This window comes from Cheilinus undulatus, linkage group 15 (genome assembly GCF_018320785.1).
Source record: "Cheilinus undulatus linkage group 15, ASM1832078v1, whole genome shotgun sequence".
Lineage (NCBI taxonomy): Eukaryota > Metazoa > Chordata > Actinopteri > Labriformes > Labridae > Cheilinus > Cheilinus undulatus.
Genome location: NC_054879.1, coordinates 47,070,198 through 47,097,049, shown reverse-complemented (window position 1 = coordinate 47,097,049; position 26,852 = coordinate 47,070,198). Strand labels below are relative to the sequence as shown.

The 26,852-nt window shown below is 41.3% G+C and overlaps 1 protein-coding gene across 4 annotated transcripts in view; it reads left to right on the top strand.

Moving 5' to 3' along the window:
* Positions 1–26,852, top strand: part of si:ch211-45c16.2 (mitogen-activated protein kinase kinase kinase 13) — a 54,513-nt gene that overhangs the window by 9,360 nt on the left and 18,301 nt on the right. Inside the window, exons 1-2 of one of the 4 annotated variants that reach the window (XM_041807442.1) lie at positions 8,982–9,000; positions 13,061–13,140. The exons of 1 other annotated variant lie outside the window; for it this stretch is intronic. The gene's annotated coding sequence lies outside the window, so the exon portion shown is untranslated. Of the gene's footprint in view, positions 1–8,981; positions 9,001–13,060; positions 13,141–22,609; positions 22,837–26,852 lie in introns of those variants that run through there. 2 more of the 4 variants (XM_041807441.1, XM_041807443.1) reach the window with 2 other exon arrangements.

The following is a 26,852-nucleotide window of genomic DNA, read 5'->3' as shown; positions in this document are numbered from 1 at the left end:
CTCATTCTCTGGGATTTTCAGGGGCCCAGCCAACTCTGTTGTCAGGTCTGCTGCATTATAGATAACAGGGATAGATCTCACTGGTAATGCCTACAAATGTCCTAAAAGAAAATACAAATACTGCTACAATAATATGTTAATTAGACCAAAACATTTATTTAATATTTGTGTATTTGAAAGTCCGGCCCCCAGAGTTTCTGTCAGATTAAATCTGGCCCTTGTGCAGATGAACTTGAGGACCCCTGACATATTGCAGAATTCTGGTGTGATCTTGTACTTCTGCAATCTTCCAGACCCACCTTCTCTGGGTTGCTTTAAGCTTTAAACGGCAGGCAATGGTGGACCAAGCAGAACCACATCATGGATGGACCACATGGATACTGCATTACCTACAGGCTAGACTCCATTCAGGGCTTTTCCATGACACTGAGCAGCTTGGCTCTTCTTGGTTTGGCGTGGCATAGCAGCCCAGCCTGGCACCACGAGTGAGCTACATGTTTGAGGGGCTTCTAGAGCTGATGATACAGCAGTTTGAGTTGATGGTGTTAAATAGCTGCGTTTCGGTAAGCATCGTTTTGTTCCTCCAGAAGAAGAAGCACCCACTGTTTCTTCTTCCTCCCACGTTGATAATCAGGTAGGTATTTTAAAGTTAAGTGCAGCAGTTGCTACTTAAATACATCTGCTAGGCGTCCCTGAATGATGACGAATTGCTATGACAACACTGCGGCGTGCTTGGAGGGAGCATTTGGGCGCTGCTCCAGATCAGGACCATTCTGGGTGTGGCATGGCGTAGCCTGGCGTGGCCAGACTGGTGACGGTAAATGAAATCAGCATGGCTAGGTTTGGATCAGAGCTGCCAAAAGTCATAGTGGAAAGCCCAAATACCTGGTATTAGCCGTTGGCTCGGTCCTAATGCCCGCGGCTGAGGCTAGTGGCTTTAAGGTCGTTAGAATGGTGATTCTTAAGTGACTTATAAGATCCGTCGACGACATCTTTCTACTCTTCGCGACCTTTGCAAGGCAAATTCTACAGACACAGGGTCGTGTTATCCTCCCCGTAAATACTGAATAATCCCACCGTGTTGTTAGCATTTTAGCACAGGGGCTGCTTCCTCTTCTTCTCTGGTGCTTAATAGCGGGTTGTGTACTGCAGCGCCACCTGCTGTTTCTGAATGTGTAGTCTCATGAGAAAGAAAACAAACGCCAGCACTGCCATGCTGACAAAGATATTTATGTTATCGGGCTAGTCATCATGATATCGGACTTATCGGAATGACGTAATAATTTCCTGTTATCGGCCCAATAGTTATCGTGCACCCCTGTCAATCTCCCAGACCAAAGTCAGCAGGGTAACCCGCCGAGCTATGCAGCATCTCAGCTGGCTGGTGATAGGAGGATCAGGGGAGCTTTCTCCCAAGTGGGGAGGGCCGACCAAACCTGGGGGCGGGGCTAACTCCCCACGTGACATTACAAGGGTAAAATATGAGAACAGCTTGTTTCAGCACACGTTTTCTGAAAGGTGGAGAAAGAGAGGGAGGGAATGGATTTTTCTGGTATTTGAGGGGATCGTGGACAGACCAGGGGCACATATTTTTGTTAGAAGAGCCTAAAAAAGTGTATTTTGCATATTTTGTCCCCTTTAGAGTTGTTGCATAAAACTGGAAGGCAAACCACCCAAAATTCCCAAGTTCCACCCTCTCAGTTGTGGGAATTTCCTCTTTTCCTGTTTTTATTTCCCAGATAAATGGAAGTCTTTGTTTTTTGGACTTGTGGAAATTGTGGCTTGTTGCACATTTGTGCCGTTTTAAAGACTTTAAGAAGAAGCAATGGTTGCTTGTGTAGATAAATGTGTTCATAAAGCTGCTGTCTAAATCTTAATCTCCTGGTGTAAATATGAATTAATTCTGTTGTGCTCAGGTGTGTGGGGTCTACAGTAATGCATGCCTAGCAGCTGTTTTAAAAATAGCCATCACATTTCTGTCTCTGTGCTGAGCGTTCATGTCGCGTGCAGCCATTGAAGGGCAGCTGAGCGGAAAAAGCCAAACAACAAACGCTGGACTCGGGGAAACGATGTGAGCATGAATGTCTTACTCCCCTCGTCCCGCTCTCTCTCTCTCTCTCTCTCTCTCGCCCTCGGGCCCTTCTCTCTCCTGACTGACATTTCTGTAACGACACTGTCTGAGCTCCACAGGCCCTGCCTCTCCATCCCATCCTCAGCCTACTGTGCGCCACACGCAGGGGCCAGCCTGTCACACCGAGAGCCCGCCTGGCCCGCCTCACATCTATTTCAGACTGCTAAATGCCAATAAGGACAACTCAGCTTGATTAAGAAAGCAAGCATCCTCCATCTTCCAGGCTCCTCTGTTGTGCTGGCTCTGTTGGAGATGGAGCGCTCGTTTGCCAAAGGGTTTATGGGGCAAACTCATCTGCCAGTTTTAGGACTGGGATTCTGCTGAGAAGTGGGTTAAGCCCCACATCTTCTTTATATTTGGGCAGGGGGATTAAGTGGAGACTGTGAGGGGCTCAGAATAACCCTTATAGTCAGAGCCATATTTAGAAAATTAATCTGCACCTTATAAAGTTCAAACGTCACTGTTTAAGAGTGAAAAAGCCGAGTGTTGTTTACATCTGCAGTGATTTATCAGCGTGCTTTCTCTGTTGTGTTTGCATGTAGGCATACATGTGTTCATACCACTGCACATGACTTAAATGCACTTCTCTCTTGTGATGTGTCTGCTAGCAGAGCTTCTATAATTACCACAGCCTGCAGCGCCTCATGGGGAGCATATTAACGCACACGAGTGGAGGAGCAACAACCGGAGCACATGCACAAGTCATACAGGCTGCATGTGTGCATACAAGCGCCGATGTGTGCATCGCATGAATAATATATGACGAGGAAAGATGCACTGCTACTTATGTAATACATAATGCAGCTACCTTCTATTTATAGATTGATGGAGCTTTTTTAAAACTCAATACTTTTTGAGATTTGATTGGCACAATTAGAGCAGAAAGAATCAGAAACTTTATTGATTATCATCTATTATCCACAGAAATCAGCCTGCTCCCCCCATATCTTTATTTTTACACTTTTGATACAAAAGAAATGATCTGAAAAGTCTCACTGATGCACAGCTAACATGCAGATACAACAGCTTCTTCTCTGAGAAATGCATGGCTAGAGATCCGTGCTGGGGATGATATTCTGCAGCCATCCTCACTTGTTCTCTGATCATTTTGGCCCTGTTCGTTAATCGGTTTAGCTCTAACACAGATGGAGAAGAATAAGCCTGAGTCAGAGAGAAAGCCTCATTTTTCTGCAGTTTTATTCCTCATGAGTAGGTTTCTAAAATTGGTCCTTTTTTGTTTTTTGACTGTGGAAAGTTTGGATTCTGTGATGATTCTGTATCCTGTGAACCGCTCCGTCTGTATAGAAAATCTGTTTTATTGTCTCATTTTTAAAAGATGTAATTTTGGTCTTTTTATGCCTTTATCTTAGAGAGGAGGACAGTGGATGGTCGGAAATATGGTTGAGAGATTTGGCAAAGGAAGGAGCCACAGGCATGACTTGAACCCAGGGGCCAGAGTTAGCCTTAACAGCTGGACTTTCAAATAAACAAAAGTTAAATATTTAGGCCTTAATAATATTTTATGTCATTAGTTTTTGTATTTTCCTTCCAAAATGCAGGAGATTTTTAGGCATCAGCAGTGAGATCTATCCTCATTATCTATGATGCAGCAGGCCAAAAGGAGACAAGCCCACCCTCAGAAGTGACTGGGCCCCTGAAAATCCCACAGAACGGGCCCTCCCCAAATGTGATTAAGCTACAATATTAACTCATTTTTGACACTTTTTAACCCTTTTCACAACTTCATTCCACAAGTTCTGCAACATTCTTTGACACTCTTAACCCATTTCTAATCATTTGTGCTGCTTTTAAAACAATTTTTGCTTCTTTTCACCCATAAGGCCACTCTTTAACCCCTTTTTGCAACTTTGTCAGGTTATTTATTCCATATTTTGCAACTTTTAACCCATTTTTGATCCTTTTTGCCCCTTTTGGCCTCTTTAACCCAATTTTTGCTGTGCTTTAGCCCCTTGGTACCCACTTAAAAACATGATGATTCATCTCAAGGGGATACCCCTTCAATAAATATATTGACTGTTTCCCTTTTAAACCAATTTTTCCTGCATGTTTTATCCACTTTGTGCAACTTGTTTACTCATTTTTGCCACTTTTCATCTAATTTTGCTGCTTTTTAACCCCTTTTCATTAATTCTATGCACCATTTTTTGCAATATTTAACAAATTTTAAACATTTTTTCCCCTTTTTTCTTCTTTACCAATTTTTGCCACATTTTAACCTCTTATCACCACTTTTCCTGCAGATTTTTGTCCCTTTGTGCACAAAAGGTGTGCAAAAAGTAGAATTTAACTGCAAAAGGCAGCTAAATGGGTGAGAAGGGGCAGAACTAGGCTAAAGGGGGCAAAAAATTGCAAAAAGTAGAATAAAAGTGTCATAAATGGGTGAAAAATGCCCCCCCCCAAAAAAAACATCAAAAAGCAGCAAACACTGGGAGAAATGTGGCAAAAATGGGTGAGAAGTGACTAAAATGGGCCAAAATTTGGCCTCTTAAACCCAATTTTTATTGTTCTTTAATCCCTTGGTAAACCCTTGATTCATCTCAAGGGGCTTTTTCCCTTTAAAAACAATTTTTCCTGCATGTTTTATCCCTTTTGTGCAACTCGTTTACTCATTTTTGCCACTTATAATTTAATTTTGCTGCTTTTTAACCCCTTTTTATTTCTTTTTTGCACCATTTTTGCAATATTTAACACATTTTTAAAAACTTTTTTTCCCCTTTTATCCTCTTTTACCAATTTTTGCCACACTTTAACCTCTTATCACCACTTTTCCTGCCAATTTTTGTCCCTTTGTGCACAAAGGTATGCAAATAGTGGAATTTAATTGCAAAAGGCAGCTTTAATGGGCAAAAGTGGCAAACTAGGCAAGAAAGGGGCAAACACTGGGGGCAAAGGGGTGAAAAGGTGCAAAAAGAGGCAAAAATGGATGAGAAATGGCAAAAAAAAGAGTTACAAGTGGCAAAAGGGTCCAAAAGTGACAAAAATGTGGCAAAAAATGAGTGAAAGTGACTGACATGGGCAAAAATCAGAAAAAAGTTGGAAAAATGGGAAATAGGTTAAATTTAACTACAAAAGGCAGCTTAATGGGTGAGAAGTGGCAGAAATAGGCTAAAGGGGGCAAAACATTTCAAAAAGTAGGATAAAAGTGTCATTAATGGGTAAAAAGAGACAAAAAAACCCGGCAAAAAGCAGCAAACACTGGGAGAAAAGTGGCAAAAATGCGTGAGAAGTGGTAAAAAAAATTAGTTACAGGTGGCAAAAATGGTCTTAAGTGGCAAAAAATGAGTGAGAAGTAACTAAAATGAGCAAAAATTAGTAAAAAGGTGGGAAAATGGGCAAAACGCATCAAAGAGTGGCAAACTGGTAAATAGTTGGCATTTAATTGCAAAAGGAAGCTAAAATGGGCGAAAGTAGCAAAAAAAGGTGCAATAAATTGCAAAAAGCAGGATAAAAGTATCAAAAAGAAGTGTGAAAAATGTGAATAATGATTAAAAATCAGACTTAAAAGAGCCACATGTGGCTAGAGCCACACATTGAGTATCACTGATCCAAAGCTTTGTGAAGATTGGCTTAGATTCTTGTATTCAGTTAATCATGCTTCTGTTGACACGCTGCTTCCTGTACAGTATGTGCTTGCTGCCTCTCTGCAGCTGTAACCTCACATATTCATCTCACCTCTCACCCCAGCTGCACGGTTGCATTCTGTGAAAAGAGCAGCCCTGTCTCTCAGCTCTGCACCTCTTCTTCGGTGTCCTGGGGCATGGACGGAGGAGGTGAAGTACAAACACAGCAGCACACGTTTGTGTTCACTTCTGTGATTCTCTTTTGTGAAATAATTTAAACCAAGAACATTTTCTGTTATCTAAGACTCGCCGCTGTGTTTTGCATTATAGCTTTGCACGCAATCCCATGAATCAGGCTCGGGATTATCAGGTGCAGTTCTGAGGGAGGCCGGCCCAGCCAACCAGGCTCTGTGTCTGCCGCCGCCGCTGCAGCCGTCTCTGCACCGATGATAAAGAGGGAAACGGGATGGATGGATTGTTGTGGTGCGGGCAGAGTCCTCCTGTAGTGTTGAACAGTCATTGTTATGTAATTTCCTCTCAGCACGGATTGGTCAGGCTGTGGGATGTTGGTGGGCTCAGCGCAGTAATCTCACAAGCATTATCTGCCTCTCAGAATCAGAGCTTGTGTGCAGGACTCACTCATCCATGGCAGCCTTTGTAGAAGCAACCAATCAGCCGGGCCGGCCTGTTTCCATCTAAGGCAAATAGTTCAGTCCTCGTGCGTGAAGTCAAAACACTCGGGACCAGTGTATATATCTATTTTAATTCAACAGCTGACCAGCTGGCTCCAGGCCGTGTGTTTTTATAGGATTGTTGGCCCCATAAAAGCTGTTGTTACCCAATCACAAGGCTCTTTGTTAGGAATGATTTAGCTTACATTTTAAATTTTTGCTAGTATAAAAAAACATCGCTATCCATAAAATCACATTAATTCCCATCCCTAATTCTCACTCAGTCACAGACAAGTGTAAACTACCGTGTTTTATTTTTCACTCTGTATTATTTTCAGAGAAACAGAGGGATGTAGCTGGACAGAAAGGGGTAACACTATATGGACAAAAGTATTTAGCCACACCTTTTTTTAACTATTCAGTTCTTTCGATCAAACCTGTTTCCACAGGTGTTTACAATCAAGCACCCAGGTATGCTGTCTCCGTTCACAAACATCAGTGATCCTCAACGGGTCGTTCTGAAGAGCTCAGAGACTTCCTGCGTGGTTCTGTGATGATGCCATCCTTGCATTTAGATGGTTTGTGAAATTTCATCCCTGCTGGATATTCACAGTCAGCTGTAGGTTATATTATCAGGAAGTGGAAGCATTTAGGAACAACAGCAACTCAGCCACAGATTGGAGGTCTAGTGGGTCACGAGACACTGAGAGGGGGTCACCAGATTCCTTAAAAAACTAAGAATATTTTTTAGATAACACTGTTTGTTAACCATTTTTCATCACTTTTTAACACCAATATTAGCACATTTGTGCCACTTAAAACCCATTTTTGCCTATTTTCAACCCTTTCCATCACTTTTTTCTGCCTATTTTTGCCACTTCTAAACCAGGTTTTGCTACTTTCTGCCTGTTGTTGCCTCTGTTGACCCATTATTGCCTTTATCAACTAGGGCTGAACTATTTGCAAAAATAATGTAATTGCAATTTTTTCCTACTATTGCAATCGCAGTTTTATATGTGATTATTCTTGGGTTAATATTATGTATTTTTCCACATGTGTATTAAAAACAATGAAATTATTCAGAAGCAATTAATCCACTGTAGCTTGAATCTGAATATGAGGGAGCATCAAGCTTTAAGCTATAAAGGAGGCAGCTGGGGTGGAGGAGGTGAAGCTGGCTATCAGCTGATCATAGCTGGGGTATGACTTTCATGAAGTAATGCTAGGCTTCATTGGTTTTATTTAGAATGAGCTAACTATTTTTGCTCGTATTGTAAATGTGATGTCATTAGCTTTGTTTAAGGGCATTATCATTTTTATGTCATTCACTTTGATTCTGAAAAACATCCATAAAACACAGAAAGAGGATTTTTGTAAACCATTATAAAAATTTGACACTTGAATGTTTGCATTATGTGCTTAAAGTCTCTGCCGCTGCAAAAAAAAAAAGATTTATTAAACTGGTATTTTGACACATTTCAAGTTAAACAAATATTGCAACTTCTGCGATTTAAAGAAATTGCAGCAGGCCATATTGAGATTCAATCTAATCTGCAATTAATTGCCCAGCCCTACTATCAACCCCTTTTTACACCCCTTTTTTGCCCATTTTAACTGCAGTTAACCCATTTTTGCCAGTTTATATCAATTTTTCATCCCATTCCACCTAATTTCCACCATTTTTATCCACTCTAAAGCCATTTCAGCCACTTTCTAATCCACTTTTTTCATGCCCATTTTTGCCACTTTTAAGCAATTTATGTTCTTTAAAAATCCAATTTCACCACCTTTTCACCATTTTTTTTTTTTGCCATTATTAACAAATTTGAGCAATTTTAAACCCATGTAAGTTATGTTTTTAACAAAAGTTGTTTTTCATCTAAAGAAGTCTAAATGAATAAATAAAGATATTTGTTTCTTTGATAAGAGTGGTTATTATCCAGGTCAAATATAAAATATGGTTTTCACAGCTTAACTTCACAGTGGACCATGGTTTTGCTGATCTCCATGGGCCCCCAGTTTGGCTGGGTCCCAGAAACCTCCCCTTTTATCCCTCCTTATGGACAGCCTTATCTGCACATGGCTATTCTTAAATGTTCCTGGCTTTTCAACCACCTTCAGGTCCAGTGGGGGTCCCCGGTCTCTGGCACCGTTATTTTGGGGGTTGTGGGCTAAAAAGGTTGAGAACCACTGGTGTAAAGCACACTGAGGCCTCGTCCACACGAAGACGAAAACGATATAGGCCTACTGCTGTTTCGTTTTGAAAAAGTTTTTCGTAAAGACGGGATCGTTTCAGGAAATATCCACGTAAGCACGGAACCACTGAAACGACTGGAAATGCTGTAGTGCATATGCCAAGCCTGTACATGGCGCTGTGTTGCTGCCACGGGAATGCACCAAAGAGAGAAGAAGATCACAGAAAACTGACACAAACTTTCCTCTAGTTGCCCTTCTGGTTGTTCTTTGCGTTGGATTTAAGAACATCTGGTGTTTACGTTTCGTGGTGGTGGTAAAGGAGCATCAGATTTTGCTGTAAACGCCACAATAAGCTCAGTAGCTTCTTCAACACAACCCTGTAAACCGCCATTGTTGTTTTGGTTCGATATGCGCATGCAGGGTAAGTGAGCTACACTACGTGTGACGTAATTGTTTCAAGAAGGATGCGGTTGGCCGTCCATACAGAGATGAAATGGTAGTCGTTTACAGATTTGTTCACACCCAGTTTCAAAAAGTGTCGTTTACAGTCACCCAAAACGCTGTTTCTGTGTGGATGAAACGCCGATACAACAAAAAACTTTTGCATATACTCCTGAATTCGTCTCGTACTTTTGGTTGATGTTGACATGTTTACCAGGAAAAGAGCTCTACTAAACTTTTCTAGATCAAAAGCTGTACCCCGACATAAAATCATCAGGAACTTGTTTTATCCTGAATTTAAATGTGCATGAAAATGAGGATGCTGGAATCTGAGATTAGTGTTTGAGGGTTTCACAGAATCCCCATAAGACTCTGACGTCCTTCTATCTGTGATGTTTCCTCTGCTTTTATCATCATGTCATGTAAATAACATGATAGTCTCATAAGTGAGCATGTCAGCATGGAGCAGACACCCATGCACTCGTTATTTATTCTTCAGTATTTGTAGATCTGTGTGTGTGTGTGTGTGTGTGGGTTAGTGTGTTTGTGTGCCTGCGTGTCTCTACCTGGCCGCTGCATGTGATGTGGGATTGTAAAGTAAACCCCGGTAAGCTGCGATGCTGCTTTTTCTCTTATTAATGTGGGGACACAGGAGCTGTCAGTGCGGCTGTTCCGCTGCTGGTGAAATAGTAATGAGTGTGTATAACGGAGCGGGGCCAGTGTGCTTTACAGCTCTGTTGCACTCAGAGGCGAGGGCAGGGCACACGGAGTACCGACCGGCTGTACCTCACGTCTGTGGACGGAGATGGAGACTGAACAGGAGGCTCTGACAACTGATGGAATAACGCCGCTTTTTCAGACTCAGGTCAGGCTTTTTTAGTGCTTCTGGAGTTCTGTCATGTTTAAGTAAGAGATCTGGGAGCTTTTTGACCAAAAAAAGCATCAAAATCTTTAGAATACTGCATAAGGGCTTCGATATCAGAGGATTTACCTGATTCTTTACATAGAAATGCCTCCAAATAAACAATAATGCATTATAACGGATGAGAAACTGGCCTCTGAGAGTTAAAGGGAGCACACTTGTGACAGAAAAACGATCATTTGCTGTTTTGATTGTTGAAGAAAAAAACATCAGGACAAAATACTCATGAGTGGCTGGTGATTGGTACTCAGAGAATAGTGAAGCAGCAGAAACAGGTCCAGCTGTGACCTGCAGTCTACAGACGAACACAGGAGAGCTCAGCTCCTGCTCTGCTTCTGGAGGGTTTTCTCATCTCAGGTGAGGACTCTGATATTAACTCAGAATATCAGCACATAAACTTTAATCAGTCTGCTGGAGGAAATTGTAATCGGTGTACAAAATGAAGCTCTCAGATTTCAGCTGTCCTGCCTGTTGCTCTCCAAAGTTATCTGAAACTTTGATTAATGTTGAATGAGTCTGAAATGGTGATGGAAAATTAAGCACACAGGGAATATTTAGACAGAAGGAAACAAACATGATCAAGTCTAGAGTTGTCCTATTACAAACCTGCATTATTTCTCAGATTTGTGCAAACAGACCGTCCAAACAAATCAGTACTGCACTGATTGGTTTAAATCGGGGGTGTCAAACTCAATCACAAAAGGGGCCGGATTCTGGATTCAGGTCTAACCTGAGGGCCCAACAGGGTCCACATTAAACCAAACTGTCAACCTCATTTTAGCTGGGAATACATTATAGGGAAAAATAAGCTCTGATGATAAATGATTCTGAGATTTAAAAAGTCAAACTGATCAGTTAAAAGGCTCAAAATCTCAGATAAAAAGTCAAAATTATAAGTGCAAAAGGTCAAAACACAAAATTAGATGTTAAGATAATGCTTTTAAAAGGCAAATAAACTTAGCACAGAAAGTAAGGAAATTTGTGTCTGGTAGATTATTTCTTTGTTGTAACAATGCTTCTTGGCAATAAATCTCATACGGTTGGAAAACCTGTTTATTTCCCTTTTAAATGGTGCCACATTTGTAAGGATCGTGCATTTGTGGGATGAGCAGCAGAGCTGAGTATGTGGGTTGTGCCCATGAAAGATTTGCCAAATCTTTTCTGCCAATGCCAGAATGCCAATGCTTACTTTTTCTGCTAAGTTTAAATAAAAAAAGAAAGTCACAATCATGTTTTCAAGGCCAAAATTTAACTTGAAATTTAAAACTGTGAACCTAAAAGGTCAAAATATGAGATAGAAAGTAAAAATTATAAATTGCAAAGGTCAAAATATGAGATTAAAGACAATTATAAATAGAAAAAGCCAAAATATTAGACAAAAATCAAAATAATAAATTGATAAAGTCAAAACATGAGATAAAAAAATCAAAATAATAAATAGAAAAAGCCAGAGTTTTAGCTGAAAGTCCATATAATAAATATAAAAGGTGAAAATATGGGATAAAAAGTCAAAATAACAAATATTAAAAGCTCAAAACATAAGATAAGTATTTTAGCCATTTTATTCTCTTCTTTTCACTAATTTTTTTGCCACATTTATATTGTTTTTGACCACTTTTGCCACCTGTAACTCTCTTTTTGTTGTCATTTTTTTGCCAATTTTCACTTTTTTTTCAATTATCTTGCTTTTTGCTATTTTCAATTTTTTTCACCCCTTTTTGCCATTTTTTGCCCCTTCTTGCACATTTAACCCTCAGGCCCTCCTTTAAAAAATCACACTCTCCCTCTTAAAGCCCTTTTCAGACATTGGATATATTTAAAAATATTAAACATGAAAGAAAAAACTTTTTAAAAATGTTTGGTCCTCAACTCCAGTCCTCGTCATGTATAGCAAATGTGAATTCATTTTCACCAGACTCTGACATCCATAGAAAACACCTAAAGTATTCTTAGTTGAAATAATTAATTCCACAGGCCTGCAGTCACTGATATATCTGATATACACTCGTATACAGACATTTAGGCCTCTTCCTGAAGTTTCCTGAGCTGTTTTAAACTGTGTGTTGTTGTTTTCCTGGCGGGTAAAGCATCCTTGGCTGTAGCGACTTTATCAGTCTGTCATTTCTGTTTGACAGTTCTCCGTTGGGAGCATTTCAGTCTTGTTTTTTAATTCGTTGTGGCTTTGCTTGTTTCCACATGAGCACGCAGGCTCGTGATCTGCTGACCTTTGGAATTCTGGCTATAGAGCAGAGCTGGACTTTCTGGCTAAGCAAACAGCTCAGGTATTTGAATCTATGCGGCTGTGGAGAGCCTGTGTCTCTGTCTTTATCTGTCTCGTTCTCTCTTTGCCAATCTTTAACTAGGGCTGTATTTTTGGGAATTCCCCTGCTGTGTTTGTGTGCGCGCAGTCTGCTTGTTTAGTTTTCTTCAGTAACGAGGCGAGACGTAAACTTTCAGCTCACACCCACTCCTGTCTCCTTCGGGCTCAGAAGAATGCTCAACATTGTGTTAATTTTGGACTTTTGCATCACAAAGGTGTCGTTTTTGCAGATCCAACAGTCTGCTAACTCACCAATCCCTAATGTCAGTCCCATTAGAGCCAGCATCCTCAGCCATCTGCGCCGTGACTCATTTGACTGTCATTTCACGCCATTTAAAGGCTGCGTTTGGAGCCTCGCCCCGAGATACCAAACCTCCCCCATTCTGGCTGTGTCCCCTGCTGGGGGCGTGGCTTAAAGACGGAGACCGGACAATGCTGCTCCAATATACCAACCCCCCCACCAACCCTCCGTGCATCATTACATTCCTACTACAACCCCCTACACCGTCCTCCCCAGAGGTTTGGGCTCTTAAAGACAGGATGGAGTGGAGCATCTGTTCTCTGAGTGTTTCATTTCAGACAGACCCTCCCTCTTAATCAGTGTCTTCTGCAGACCCCCTATAGTCTCAGTCTCTGTCTCCATTTTTATTTGATAAGCCAATATTCCAGACATCCTGGGCATGTTGTTGTTTGTGAGTCTTTTGTAATTCTGTAATCATGAGTAATGGACTCACTGACTCATCATCTTCCTCACGCTGTCTTCACACATCCATTCATTTCTGATCTGTGTGTCTGCAGGTGAGAAGCGACACCGAGCCGACCCTGAGCCCAGATCACACTCAGCAAACCTTGTGAGATGCTCAGAAACCACCTGACAGGTCAGTGCACGTGCACCTACAGAAACATGCACGTAAATGTGGATGAATAAAGAGGTTTAGCTTCACTAGATTCTGCTCCAGTGTCAGGGATAAGGAGATGTGTTAAACGGCTTTTTGAGGGGAGGAAAGAACATTTTTTCTGACATTCTGGCTTTGACCTTTTGTTTCTCTCAGGCTGTTAAAGCACTTTAGTTCTAAAGCTTCACATTCTTCCTCTCTGTAGACTGATCTGATGGTTTTATTCCACTTTAGACTGCTCAGAAAAACTACAGACAATGGCTGTCATAAGCAACCAAAGAATAAACGTTTTAATGTCTATAACAGTGTTACTCAACCCTGCTCAACCCAAGAGCCAAACTGTTGAAAAATGCATCCGCAAAAGCCACAACCTAAGTGGTGGGACATGGCAAAGATGAGTTTAGGTGGCAAAAAATAAATGTAAGGTGGCAAAAATTGGTCAAAAAGCAGCAAAAAATGTCAATAATTGGGGAAAATGGGTGAAAATGGGTTTAAGGGGCAATAAAAATAAGTTAAATTTGGCAAAATTAGTCCAAAAGAGTCAAAAAAGTGTCAAAAGTGGGTGTAAAGGGGTGAAATGGGGTTAGAGGCAATAAGAATAAGTTCAAGGTTACCTGGGAAGCCACATTCAACAGCATTATGTGAAATCTATTGATGAAACCAAGTTTACTTCTCCCAAAAGGTGGCTAAAGCTGTGCTCTTCATTTCTGCTTGTCATCTTTTGTTATTGTTTTGATTCAGAGCTTACTTGCTGTGGGATTTAAACACCGTGCTTTTTTTTTTTTTTAAGATTTATTTTTGGGCATTTTTGCAGTGGATAGAGTTGGAAACAGGGACAAGAGCGGGGGAGAGACATGGGGTAAAGGGCCTCTGACCGGATTCGAACCTGAACCGCCCGCGTACATGGGGCGCACCTTAAACCACTAGGCCTGCGCCCCCTGCACCATGCTTTTAATTCATAACAAAAAGCTGTATTAGCAGTAGGCATGAGTATGGAAATCCAGTACGGGCAAAGTAACGGTACTAACACATCTGATACCTTCCAAACTGAATTCCAACACTGATTTTGATGCTTCGTTTTGGTTCCTTTCCCAGGGTCATGACCCCATGCCACTGCAAACGATAGACAAGCCGCGTTTTGTGATTTATGTGCAGTTAGTGTCAGTTTTATTCCAGCAGAGCTCGAACATCTTTGAATTGAAAAGGGAACCATACCCTGCCCTAATTAGCAGGCAGTAATATTTGCTAGCACTTGGATCAGTGATACTCAACGTTTGGCTCTGGAGCCGCATGTGCTTCCTTTTTGAGACTGAAAGTTTTTTGCCTTTTTCACAATTTTTGCCATTTTTCGCCCATTTAAGCTAGTTTTTTTTTCATTAAATACCCCTTTCTTACTTTTTTTGGCCATTTTGCAATTTCTTTTTCCACTTTTGTTCCCATTTTTGCCACTCTTATCCCATTTGTGTCCTTTTTACCTTTTTACCACTTTCCATCCAAATAAGCTACCTTTTGCCATTAAAGACCAAAATTTTGTCTCTTTTTTTGCTATTTCTTTTTCCCATTTTTGCCCTTTTTCACAATTTTTTACCACTTTTTTCCCATTTACCTTTTGCCATTAAATACCACTTGTTTCCTATTGGCTGCTTTTTGCCCATTTTATTCACTTTTCACTAATTTTTTTGCCACTTTTTTGCCACTTTTGGACCATTTTCTGTCACCTGTAACTCCTTTTTATATCACTTCTCGCCCATTTTTGCTACTTTTTGACCATTTTTGCCATCTTTAACTTATTTTTAGTGCTACTTCAAGCTGTTTTTGAAACTTTTCAGCACTTAGATTGTGGCTCTTGCAAAGGTATTGACAATTTTTTGCCAGCTTTAACTTAATTTTTGGTCACTTCCCACCCATTTTTGCCACATTCTGCCCTTTTTTGCCGCTTTTCTCTCAGTGTTTGCTGCTTTTTGGTGAGTTTCTGCTGCTTCTTCTTGTCACTGTTCAACCATTTTTGACACTTTTATCCAGCTTTTTGCAATTTTTTTGTCCCCTTTTGCCTATTTTTGCCACCTCTCACCCATTAAGCTGCCTTGTGAGGTAAAATTTCACTTAAATTCCATTTTTCCAACTTTTTTTCTGATTTTTGCCCATTTCAATCACTGTCTCCTAATTTTTTGCCACAGTTTTGCTGCTTTTGAACAATTTTTGCCACCTGTAAGTCATTTTTTTGCCAATTCTCATCCATTTTTGCCACTTTCTGCACTTTTTTTCCACTTTACCCCCTTTGTTTGCCCCTTTTTGCCTATGTTTTCCACTTTTTGCCCATTTAAGCTGCCTTATGCAATTAAATGCCACTTTTTTGCTCATTTTTCCCACTTTTTTCAGGTTTTTGGCACTTTTGGCCAGCTTTAACTTAATTACTGGTCACTTCCCACCCATTTTTTCCACATTCTGCTCTTTTCGACACGTTTCTCCCAGTGTTTGCTGCTTTTTGACCATTTTTGCCATCTTTGACTTATTTTTATTACTACTTCAAGCCCTTTTTGCCACTCTTCACCACTTATAGATTGTAGCACTTGCAAAGGTATTTTTCAACAGTTTGGCTCTTTGGTTGAGTAACACTGACTTAGAGGAGAATCAGAAATAGAATTGACTTAATAGACTTTACCATTTTCAATGATAATTCTTCTGGTGTCTCTTTTGTGTGGTAGAGAAAAACAAAAAGTAAACATTACAATAAACAATGTAAAGATAGAGTTATGATAGTCACACCCATTCATGGAGGCTTTATCAAGAAAAACAGATGTTTTTGAGCCTCAGGTACCAAGCACAACAGCGTGTACACTTCACAGCTTAAAAGGAGCAGATGTGTGTGTTTATGCACATTAATCAGAGTTTATATAAACTGGATAAAAATGTGCTGCTAGCTGCATCCTGTGAATCTAAGAATTATACCAGTGAATGGCTCAATATTTCATACTTTTTGTTCATTTATAGTGAAAAATGTTGCTTTGTGATTTTATAAATGAGTGTTGTGTGTATTGCTCTAATAAGTGAACATGTTTGGGCTTTAGTTTGGATTTTGGAGAACATGGGGGATGTCCCTCCTGATTTTTCATGTTAAACTCTGGCATTATAGGCTGATGAAGTGTCCTGTAACATTGGATAGGACACAGTGTGCAGGCGTACAGTATGTGGGATGTTGATACCATTGACATGCAGAGAACTGATTACTGATTTGGTACAAAGGGATTTTCTCTTGTGCAGAAATGGTGTGTCCTACTTACAGAGACGCCACCGCAGCCGAACCTGCTGTTCCCAGCTGGTGCTGCTTTGAAATACCCCCCCCCCCATCTCTCTTTGCTCCTCCTATCTGAGTCTGTGCAGAAGGCTCCGCCTCTCTCGCATCCCCTCACACACACCCCTCCTCCTCCTCTCTGAGCCGCGTCCTCTCTGCGTCAGACAGCTCCATTCATGAAAAGTGTGACGTGAGCAGGTCTTCAGCGGCTCGGTGACGCTGCCCGCCGCCCACTCACGGCCCAGGTGCTGCAGGAGTCAGAGGAATGTCTGTCATCCTCCTGCCTCTGTCTCCCTCTGTCCCTCCGCTTCTTCTGGCTGTTTCTCTCCGTCCTTTCTGCCACTTCAGCCTCTCTTTCCCCTGGCAGCTTTTTTTCCTCTTTTCTCCCTCCATCCCTGCCTCAGGGCTGAGAGAGGACCATGAATCTGAGCTCTGTCTGCTGTGAGTAATCTGTCTTTTAAACACCTCATGTGGACGTCCTCTTCTTGTGTATTTGTCATTTTTTCCAGCCTAGACGGAGACGTTCTTGTGCGTTTGTTTGCGCTGCTCGAATCAGCTGTGAGTGTTTGCTCAGTTGCAGTGCGGCTGCAGGAGTGTGTGTCGAGCCGTCATGCGCCGGTGCGTGCAGGAGCTATTTTAGGCTCAGCGGTGATGCTGCTGCTGTTTTTTTTTTTTTTTTTTTTTTTTTTTCCCTCTCTGTGATGCAGTGCTTCTCTGTGCCCTCTGAAGGGCAGTTTGAGTTGTAGGTGAAGGTATAGACTAACAAAAACCTGCCTCCAGCCTCCACATGATCATCCTCGGAGGCGTTATAACAGAGGCGGTCAGAGATGAGAGACTTTTCTGGGACACACGTGTTCACACGCACAGCCCAGTTATGTCAGTATAGTGCACATAACACTTTAATTTTATGGTTAACGCTCTCCGTGTCCTCCTGCCTGCTTTAACATCCTTGATTTTTTTCATCTGCATCTCTTTATTGACTCGGCTCAGCAGCGGGAAAGCTGCATGTCCACCTCTGTCCTCTGCTACTAAGCATGTTTATGTAACCGCGCTGGATGAGTAGCCGGCAGCCCAGCTTTGGAGGAGGGGAGCGCTCCATCCATCCCTCATCTGCTATCTCTAGAGTGTTGAAAATATCTCCATGAGGAGTCAGACTCGAGCTCTTTGGGTTCAGGATCAAATTTGAAAAGACAGATGAGTTGTTAGCAGGGCAATAATGAACCCAGCAGCTAATGTGTATTGATTTTTTTGACTTTCTGCTGTTCCAGAGTGTCTTCGGGAGCATGTCATACAAAATCCACTTCCTGTCCTTAAACCCATCTTTGTGCATTTTCATATTGCATCCATTAAAACGGTGTCAGTCGCAGCCAGGCTCTCACAATATGCACGCTGGTCTGTTGTGTCACTTTTTGTGTCTTCTCGATCCTTGTTGTTGGCGGAACAGGCCGGCCGGCCCTATTAAAAGAGCACAAGGGGGATTGTTGTGGCAGCAGCTGCTCTGGTTGTGCAGCGTGCGCGCGTTTGTCTCCGTCTGTGTCTAAATGTGTGCGTCTGTGCTGCTTTCTCCTGGCCGTGCAGGGCAGACAGGCCCAGTTCACATGGAGCCGGCTCCTCTTGTGTCCTTTGTTGTCGCTCTGGGAGTCTTTCTCATTGGAGCGTGGTCGGTACAGTATCACAAGCAGCCACAAGCAGTTTTTCATCTCCCTTTTGACCGTTTCTCCTTCATTTATCTCTTCTCTTACTCTGTTTTCAAGCACACTGTACACCATGCCTTTCTCTGAGCTTCCCTCACTGTCTCCTCGGCCTCTCTGTCCCTTTTCTGTCTGTTTGCATTCATCGTTGCATCCGGATGAATCTGGTCAGACTTCATAAACAGAGCGGTCTAAAGCTCTATCGTAGAGCATCACTGGGGAACAAAGGCTCGGCTCAACTGAAAAAGGCAGATTTTTGTTGCCCTGCGAGCTTTTCAGAGCAGAGTGTGCGTGATAGTTGCAGATTTTGGGAGGCTGTGTGTCCTGGTTGCAGCGTTGGCTGCAGCCTCACATCAGAGAGGGAGAGGGGCTGGAAGAACGAGGCTGGAGGGAGAACGTGTGACGTGTCGATGGCGCACACTCTTTTCTACAGTAATTTATTTTCCTCAGCTCTGGCTGGTACTGGCTCAGACTATTTGAGGCGAGAGTTATATCTGTGTGTTAATGTGGAGTAATGACACACATTTATGCTAAAATTTGATCAGAGTGTTGGTGAATTACTCTGGAGCAGTAATCCTCAACGTGTGGCTCTTTTATGTCTTTAAGTATTATTCCCCAGAAAACCTTAAAAATTTACTTTTTTTGGCATTTTCACCATTTTTTTGCCCATTGAAGCGACCTTTTTTCATTAAATACCACTTGTTTCCTCTTTTTTGCCCATTTTTACCACTCTTAACTGCTTTTTGCCCATTTAAGTCACTTTTCACTTATTTTTTTGCTGCATTTTTGCCACTTTTGGATCATTTTTTGCCACCTGTCACTCATTTTCTGGCACTTCTTGCCCATTTTTGCTACTTTCTGACCCCTTTTCCACCCCCCCACCCCCCATTTTTGCCACTCTTATCCCGTTTGTGTCATTTTTTACTATTTTTTGCCACTTTTCATCCAAATAAGCTTCCTTTTGCCATTAAATACTAGTTGTTTCCTTCTTTCACAAATGTTGCCTCTTCTTTTTGCCACTTTTATCCCATTTTTGCTCTTTTTTATAATATTTTGCCCATTTAAGCTACCTTTTGCCCCTAAACACTATTTGTTTGTCTTTTTTGCCATTCTTGACTGCTTTTTGCCCATTTTAGTCACTTTCTACTAATGTTTTGCCACTTTTGGATCATTGTTTTGTCACTTGTAACTCATTTTTTGTCACTTCTCACCCATTTTTGCTACTTTCTGAGCCTTTTTTTCACTTTTTCACCCCTTTTCACCCATTTTTGCCCTTTTTGACCCTTTTTGCCACCTTTAACTTACATTTTTCACCACTTAGATTGATGCTCTTGCAAAGATATTTTTCAACAATTTGGCTCTTTGGTTGAGCAGGGTTGAGTAAGGCGGGGTACAGACGTAAGGATTTTCTAAATCTTAAGAGATTTTTTTATCTGTTAGAGACCACACATGAAGATAAAAAATCAGGCATTGAACAGTTTTGATCGCACTGTGTGTGGTGTGCTCCGATAATCCGAACACATCACAGCACACACATCACGATCCTGTCCCACCACCAATCTAGAATCTCGTCCTCCAAGCCAGAAATCTCGCGTGATCACACGTGATCTAACAAAAACGAAGAAGAAACAGCAACAACCAGAAAACACAACACGCAACTTGGAAGAGGACATAGAAGAAGAGGGAATGATGGTGTTCTTGGGACTTTTTTAAATGGAAAAATCCCAAACTAACAAAACAAAAAAGAAGTCCACTGAACTTTATGATGCTTCAGCAGGTCGGCCATGCTTGTTTTTATTTACGCCTGCTTCCTTGGTCCTCAGTCAGCTCGCTTCTTGATTGGCTACACTCCATTCCACGTCACAGTTCACGGATTCATGACTCAGGAGTCGTCGGCTATCCCCACACACCAAGATTTTTGGTTGTTAATACTGAACAAGTTAAATATTTACGATTGTCGGCCCTGACCATCTCAGACCACAGGATAATCTGATAGGATAATCTTATAAGACATAAGATAATCGGGCGTTTGCTGTCCTGGGTCAGGAAGGGGGAATATCGGGACAACAACAACCCGATTATCTTTATGCGTGTACCCTGCTTAACACTGCTCTGGAGGGTTTTTTATCAGTGAGGCTGTGAAAGCGTGACTTTGATTTGTTGTTCTGAATGACAAACTAGGAAACTTCTCTATTACACACTGATTTTTGCACTTCAGAGGAAGAGGCAGAGGTAAAACCTCATTTTTTTCAGTCTTTTATCTTTTGATCAGTCGACTCTGTGGCAGCTCCATTCATCCACCTGACTGCTCTCATCCTCCTTTCAGCCCTCTAAAGAAACTCCGTTCCACTGTTTGCAGTTTGCAAATGCATCCATTGTGGCCTAGATCTCATTTATTTAGTATGGAGTATCTGCAAGGATGCAGAAGAGGTTGGAACTGGAGGGCTAAATCCTGACATGATAATGAAAATGTATTTATACAGCAATTCTGTGATAACACTCCTAAAAAGGTGCATGTGCAGGATTATTGTAATTATGCTCTGCATTTGGTGTCACTCAGTGCTGGTTGATTAATCAATCATGAAACGATCAATGAAATTAAACAATGGCTGTGCTGAATGTAGGGCTGGAGCTGCAGAAGTTGCAATGTTTCTTTAACTTGAAATTTGTCAAAATACCAGTTTGATACATTGCAGTAGAGATTTTATTCACATTATGCAACCATTCAAGTGTCGACACAGCAGTCCATTTGAATGATGTACTTCTCACTAATCCCTGCTTGCATCAATGCTGATTCACCATGCTGCTGCTGGCAAAGCTTCACCTCCTCCCCCACCCCAGCCTCCTCCTTTATAGCTTAAAGCTTCACCTCCTCCTCCATCCCAGCCTCCTCCTTTATAGCTTAAAGCTTCACCTCCTCCTCCATCCCAGCCTCCTCCTTTATAGCTTAAAGCTTCACCTCCTCCTTCACCCCAGCCTCCTCCTTTACAGACTAAAGCTGGTTGCACCCTCATATTCAGATTCATGCAACTATGGATGCAATAGTTTCATTGTTTTAATTACACATTGTCATAAATGTATCAGTCTATATTATTTGAATTTTCAAGGCAACATGACGGTTATTTATCTAACATTCAGAGTTTATAATAACTCTGATCTTTATTCCAATCAAAGTAATCATGAGAATTATTTTTGCCATAATTGAGCAGCCCAGATGTCTTTAGAAACTAAATGTTTTTCTCATATATTGAGCGTATAGCGTTAGTCTAGGCAGGCCACAGAGTCAAGCATTGCCATGTAATTGAGATCAGCTGATCTCACGCAAGCCCTCATTGGCTGATGGCCAGCTGATTTCCTTCCATGAACGTGTTTGGCTAATCACATTCAAAGCGCTCTAGCCTGGCTTTGTTTTGCTGCTCCCTCTGCAAGCTGCCTCTTGCAACCCTCCTCCACCCCAGCTCCTCCTTTATTCTGCTTTCTGACTGAACCAGTGTCAGTCTGCTGTCACTGAGGTCTGATCTGCTTCTGCTGCTTCTCTGGAAGAGCAGGAACAATATAATGCAATAAGATCTGATAATTATTACAAATCAATGTGTTTTTTAGTTTTTCTTTGTGAAGTTGCAGACCTCATGAACTGTCAGTTTGACAGGAATCTGGATCAGGATCTGGATCTTTTACATGGATCTGGCACCAGCTGTTTCACAGAAGTAAATATGACAATACATAGTTGTATCCCCATTTTTGTCCCCAGTGCACGGTCTATTTTTAGCACATAATTAGCCTCTTAGAAATGTCAAATGCATGTCAGCTTTTCTGCTCAGTAGTAACTTAAAGTTCTTTAGTCTAAGAGGGAAAGAGAAAGTGGAATCACGTCATGATAAACACTGTGGTCTTAGTCAGTATAAAGAAGAAAATAATGAAAATGCTGTTTATTCTAGGGCCTGCTGTTCACTCCGTCCACAGCCAGGTATTTAACTCAGCCCAGGTGAGTCACCAGAGGGAATCAGAACATGGAGAAAACTGATTATGGAAAAACGTCAGCCTTCTAACAGCAGATGCCTGAACTCTGTGCCAGAATTCGTTCATTCCCCCTCCGTCGCCGGGCCCAAACCAGCCACAGATTATTACTTTCACCCACCTTTAGCTGACTACACAATCCCCCCTCTGGCAGAACTCATGGCCATGATAGCGAGGGGAAAGCTGATTTAGATGTCAGCCCACATCCTGACAATCAAATCAGGCCTGGGCTGCTCTGGTGGGAGAGTTCCATCTCTGATGTCTGTGTTTAACCTGCTCATATGGCTAAATATTCTACAATTCAATGAAAAGAGACAAATGCATGAGCGCTACGTTTCCAGATTTGTGTTTGGTAACAGTGTTGACTGATGAGGGTTCATAGTTTGTTATCTGTGCCTGCTTCTTTAGTCAGTGCAGAGTTCAACTGTGACCCAGACTCACAGACGTTCACATGTGCTGCTGCTGATAAAACATTATTTGCCCAGGTATTTTTTTTCATGAATCTTTTTCCAGTGTCGGTTAATGCAGGTACCTCTCAGGTCCTGTTTGTGCTCCGTTTGATTCAAGAGAGGAGGTCAGAGGGGATAGAAACAGTCTGGAGACGGCATTTGTCTTATTTATTTTTCCTCTGGCGATGGAGTGGACCGGTCTGCTGGAGCTGCACAGCGTCTCTAAAAGGTTTGACCCTGGCTCGCTCTGCTGCAGTCCACATCTTTGTATGCTTTTGCTTTCAAAATGATTTAAAAGTCAGAATCTGTCAAAGAGAAAGTGAGGAATATGTGGCTGCTTATGAGGCTAGACTTTGACCCAAAGGGATGTAACTAGAGCCGAAACAATACTCCGCGATGCAATTAAAAATCAATGCAAATATGGACAATTTAGACTGAACTGACAAAATATATACTGTTTTTTCTGTGCAAAAACACAGGCTGGAGCTCTTGTTTAAAGCTCCTCCCTACTCGTGCTCTTCATGTATTTGTTTGACTTAATCCTGGCGTCACTTTTGTGATTTGAAACTGATTCTAGATAGGGATGGGAGCGGTTAAATGGTCAAGCGTTCGTTTGTCAAATTAGCGGGCATGTTTTACAAGTTGATCAAACTAATTACTTAACATTTTCTTTTAAACACAGGTGTGAAATCACAGTCTATAACTTTTTTTGGAAGGTGTGACCAGGCAGATAGGGCAAGGCTGGTTTAGATGGCTTTTTTTTCCTTAAAGAAATCATAATTTAAAAAATTTTCATTTTGTATTTACGTGGGAAGCCTTTGTCTAATATTAAAAGAGTTTAAAATGATTAAAAAATGATGCATGTTTTAGACTGTAGAATATTGGTTAATATTTTATTTTTTTAAGGCCAAATTTACCATCTTAGCCTTTGAAAACACTAAAATCATATTTTCTTTCACTTTGGAGAGCTCAGTGGATTTTAAAAAGCAGCCTCTAGTTTTCTTTGTTTTCTAGCCTCTCTAAACCGAAGCGTGTGACTGGCGGCAGAAGGTCAGGATGGATGCTGTGTTGACATGGTAACGTGTGAATGATGAGGTGCGATAGTGCCTAAATTGGGTCTTTGTTGCGGGCGCAGCTGCCACCTAAAGGGAGTTCCTCCCCTGTGGGGCCCAGCAGGGCTTCCCTTAATGAGGAGCAGAGTGATGGAGACACAGACGGCGCTGCTGCTAACATGTTAGCATGGGTGCTAACAGTTTCTGTGTTGCTGCGTTAGTGAAGAGATCAGTGAGGGGACAGCACGCTGAAACACAATCTAAAGAAGGATGATGGTGTTTGCTGAGTGACACAGAACCCCCGTCTCCCCCGTCCCCCCTGTCCCTGTCCTGGTCCCCGGTGGATAGCTGGGAGTAGTGGGATTATTGGATACTGCCAGACACGCCCGAGGCATGTGTGCATGTGCACGTGTAAACTCCAATCCCCCTTCAGCACCAGCTGCTGTACACACCCACCCTCATATAAAGAGTAGTACATCAACTTTACCAGTGCCCTACATACGCCAAAGAGTGACTAACCATGATGCATTGTGCTATTGAACACTGGCATTAGGTTGATTTAAGAGTAAGGAATGACAGGAGGGGTGTATAAAGGAGGGGGCTGTGTTTGTCCAAGCTTGTTTCTAGAGGCCTGTAGAGGGATTAAAGGATCAGCCCCTTATAATTTCCCTCTCTCTCTCTCTCTCTCTCGCTCTCTGCCGTGTGTCTGAATGTTTTTAACATCCTAACATGTAAAGTATCTTTCTTTTTTCCTACATCAGTGTGCCCTTTTGCGTAATTAAGGTCACTTTCGGAAAGTCCTGTAAATAAATGACTGTAAATGAAACCCTGAGCCCTTCTTGAAGCAACGCAGACATTATTCATTGGATTGTATGCCCATAGAGATCTTCCATTAGAGATTAATGGCAGAGAGCAAGAGGTCTGTTTCCTGCTCTTGGTGTCAAGTATAGATGCGTAGGCTCAGTCCTGATTAGGAAAAACATTGAGAGCTCACACGGCCAACAGGCATCAGATTTTCTGCCAAACTATGCTCTGTAGTTAGAGTTTAAGTGGGATGATTGTGCTTTTACAGTGGGGTGTATAGTGGCGACTGTGCGTGCTGACTTGTTTGTCCAAGTGCGTGTTTCTGTCCACTGGACCACATCCACCCACCCTGGCCCACGTCAGAAGCCCAGCTCTGAGAATCGCCCGTGGGATGGAATTACAGCTCGGACTTCTTTGCGAACAGCTCGATTGTCTCGGCTGTGGATGGGACGGATTTATTGGATACCTGAGAGAGCATTCTCTCCTTCCCCTGCACTCTCAGCAACCTGCTTAGAGACAGGCCTGCATTATAGATGAGCTTCTGGCAGCCACTCCACTCTCACAGCGCTCAGGTTACCCCCTCAGCAGATACAGCATGTAACATGTATGCAGCGTCTGTGTGGACTGAAGGACGAGTATGCAGACCGTGTTACTGCTCACAGCCCTGTCAGGATCTTCTTATCTGCCTGTCCCTATCTCTTCTTTCCTTCATTTAATATTGAGCATCAAAAAAGGCAAAATACTGTAAACAAATGCGTGGTTGATAGAGTTATTACAGTGTCTGAAATGCCTCTGGAGCAGCTGTAAATGTTGTATCACATATCAGCGAGTCAGTGCACCAGTCTGATACCACTATTTATCAGCCCCCCATAAATCCAGAGCATGAATATTTGTCTATAACTGATAGTTTATATGAAGTAATTTGATTGGACAAGCAGCTTTCCATGGAGTACTAAAGCACTGGGGCTTGTAACCATATTCCTCCACCTGCTTCAGGTGATCTTCCTACAGTTAATTAATGATACAGCAGACAGGCTTTGTGTGGAATGATATGTCACACATACTACCAATGCCAGCAGACTCTCGTTTCACTGGTTGCATAACGAAACAAATGTTCAACAACGGCAAAGTCGCTGAAAGGTGTAGACACGAACGAGAAAGTGAGTAAAAGTCCAGTTCCAGCGGAGCCACATAAACCCCCTAAAACCTGAGCTTCTGTCTGGAAAGCATTTTTAGTTTCCACACTTATTTGGGATCATAAAAACCTGGACATTTTAAAAAGTCCACCTTGACTTTGAACAAGAATTATTGTTATTATTACAATTATTATTGTTTTTATAATTATTATAATTATTATATTTTTATTATTATTATTATTGTTGTTATTATTGTTTGTTATTATTATTTTTATTATTATTATTATTGTTATTAATACTGTCATTATTGTTATTTTTATTATTTTTGTTATTATTGTTATTATTTCAACACTCGTTTTATTTGAGTTTTTAGATAACAAAGGTTTCCCCAATTGTCACAGTGAATGTGTGCTTTTCTCATTGGCAAACCAGACGGACAACAGTGATAATAAAAGTGGTAACAATATCAACAATAATAAAGAGTCATGAAGATAAAGTAACAATTAAAAGAAAAAAAGTAAAATAATAATAAATAATGATTTTAAAAATAGAACAAGAATTAATTTTGACCAAGAATGATGTCCACTATCAACTAGGGCTGGGAAATTAATCACAAAAGAGATTAAATCTCAATTTTGCCTGCTGCAATTTTCAAATGGCAGACAGCGTAATATTTTTTTCCCCTGAGATTTGTCCAAATTGAAATACCGAATTGATAAAATTTTTTGCAGCAGAAATTTCATGCTTTACACATTGTGCATGTATGCGATTGTTTTTTTTTCTAGAAAAGTTTTCTGGTTCATGTATATGATTTTCTTAATCAAAATGAGAATAACATAAACAATTTTCATCCCTTCAGTATAGCAATCGATGTCGAATTTGCTAAATGAACCAAAATCACAGTTTGATTTTTCTCAGATATTTCATCCCTAGTTTAATAAACCCAGTATTGCATTATTTATAATATAGTCTGGTTTATTGCTTATGTGTGTTGAAAAATACATAAGATGAGGAATCTTAAAGTAATCTCACATTAAATTGCAATATTGGGGGGAAAAAACACAGATTATTTTTCTCAAATCGTTCGGCCCTACTATCAACACAAATACGATGCGATAATTCTTGAATATGTTTCCCATTAAAGTACTCCAACATTTCTTCAAATATTTCTGAAATGTTTCAGTGAAGCTTTATGAACTTTAACTAAGGCCTTACTTAATTTAAAAGAAATTCCTCATGAATGCTATGTCAAT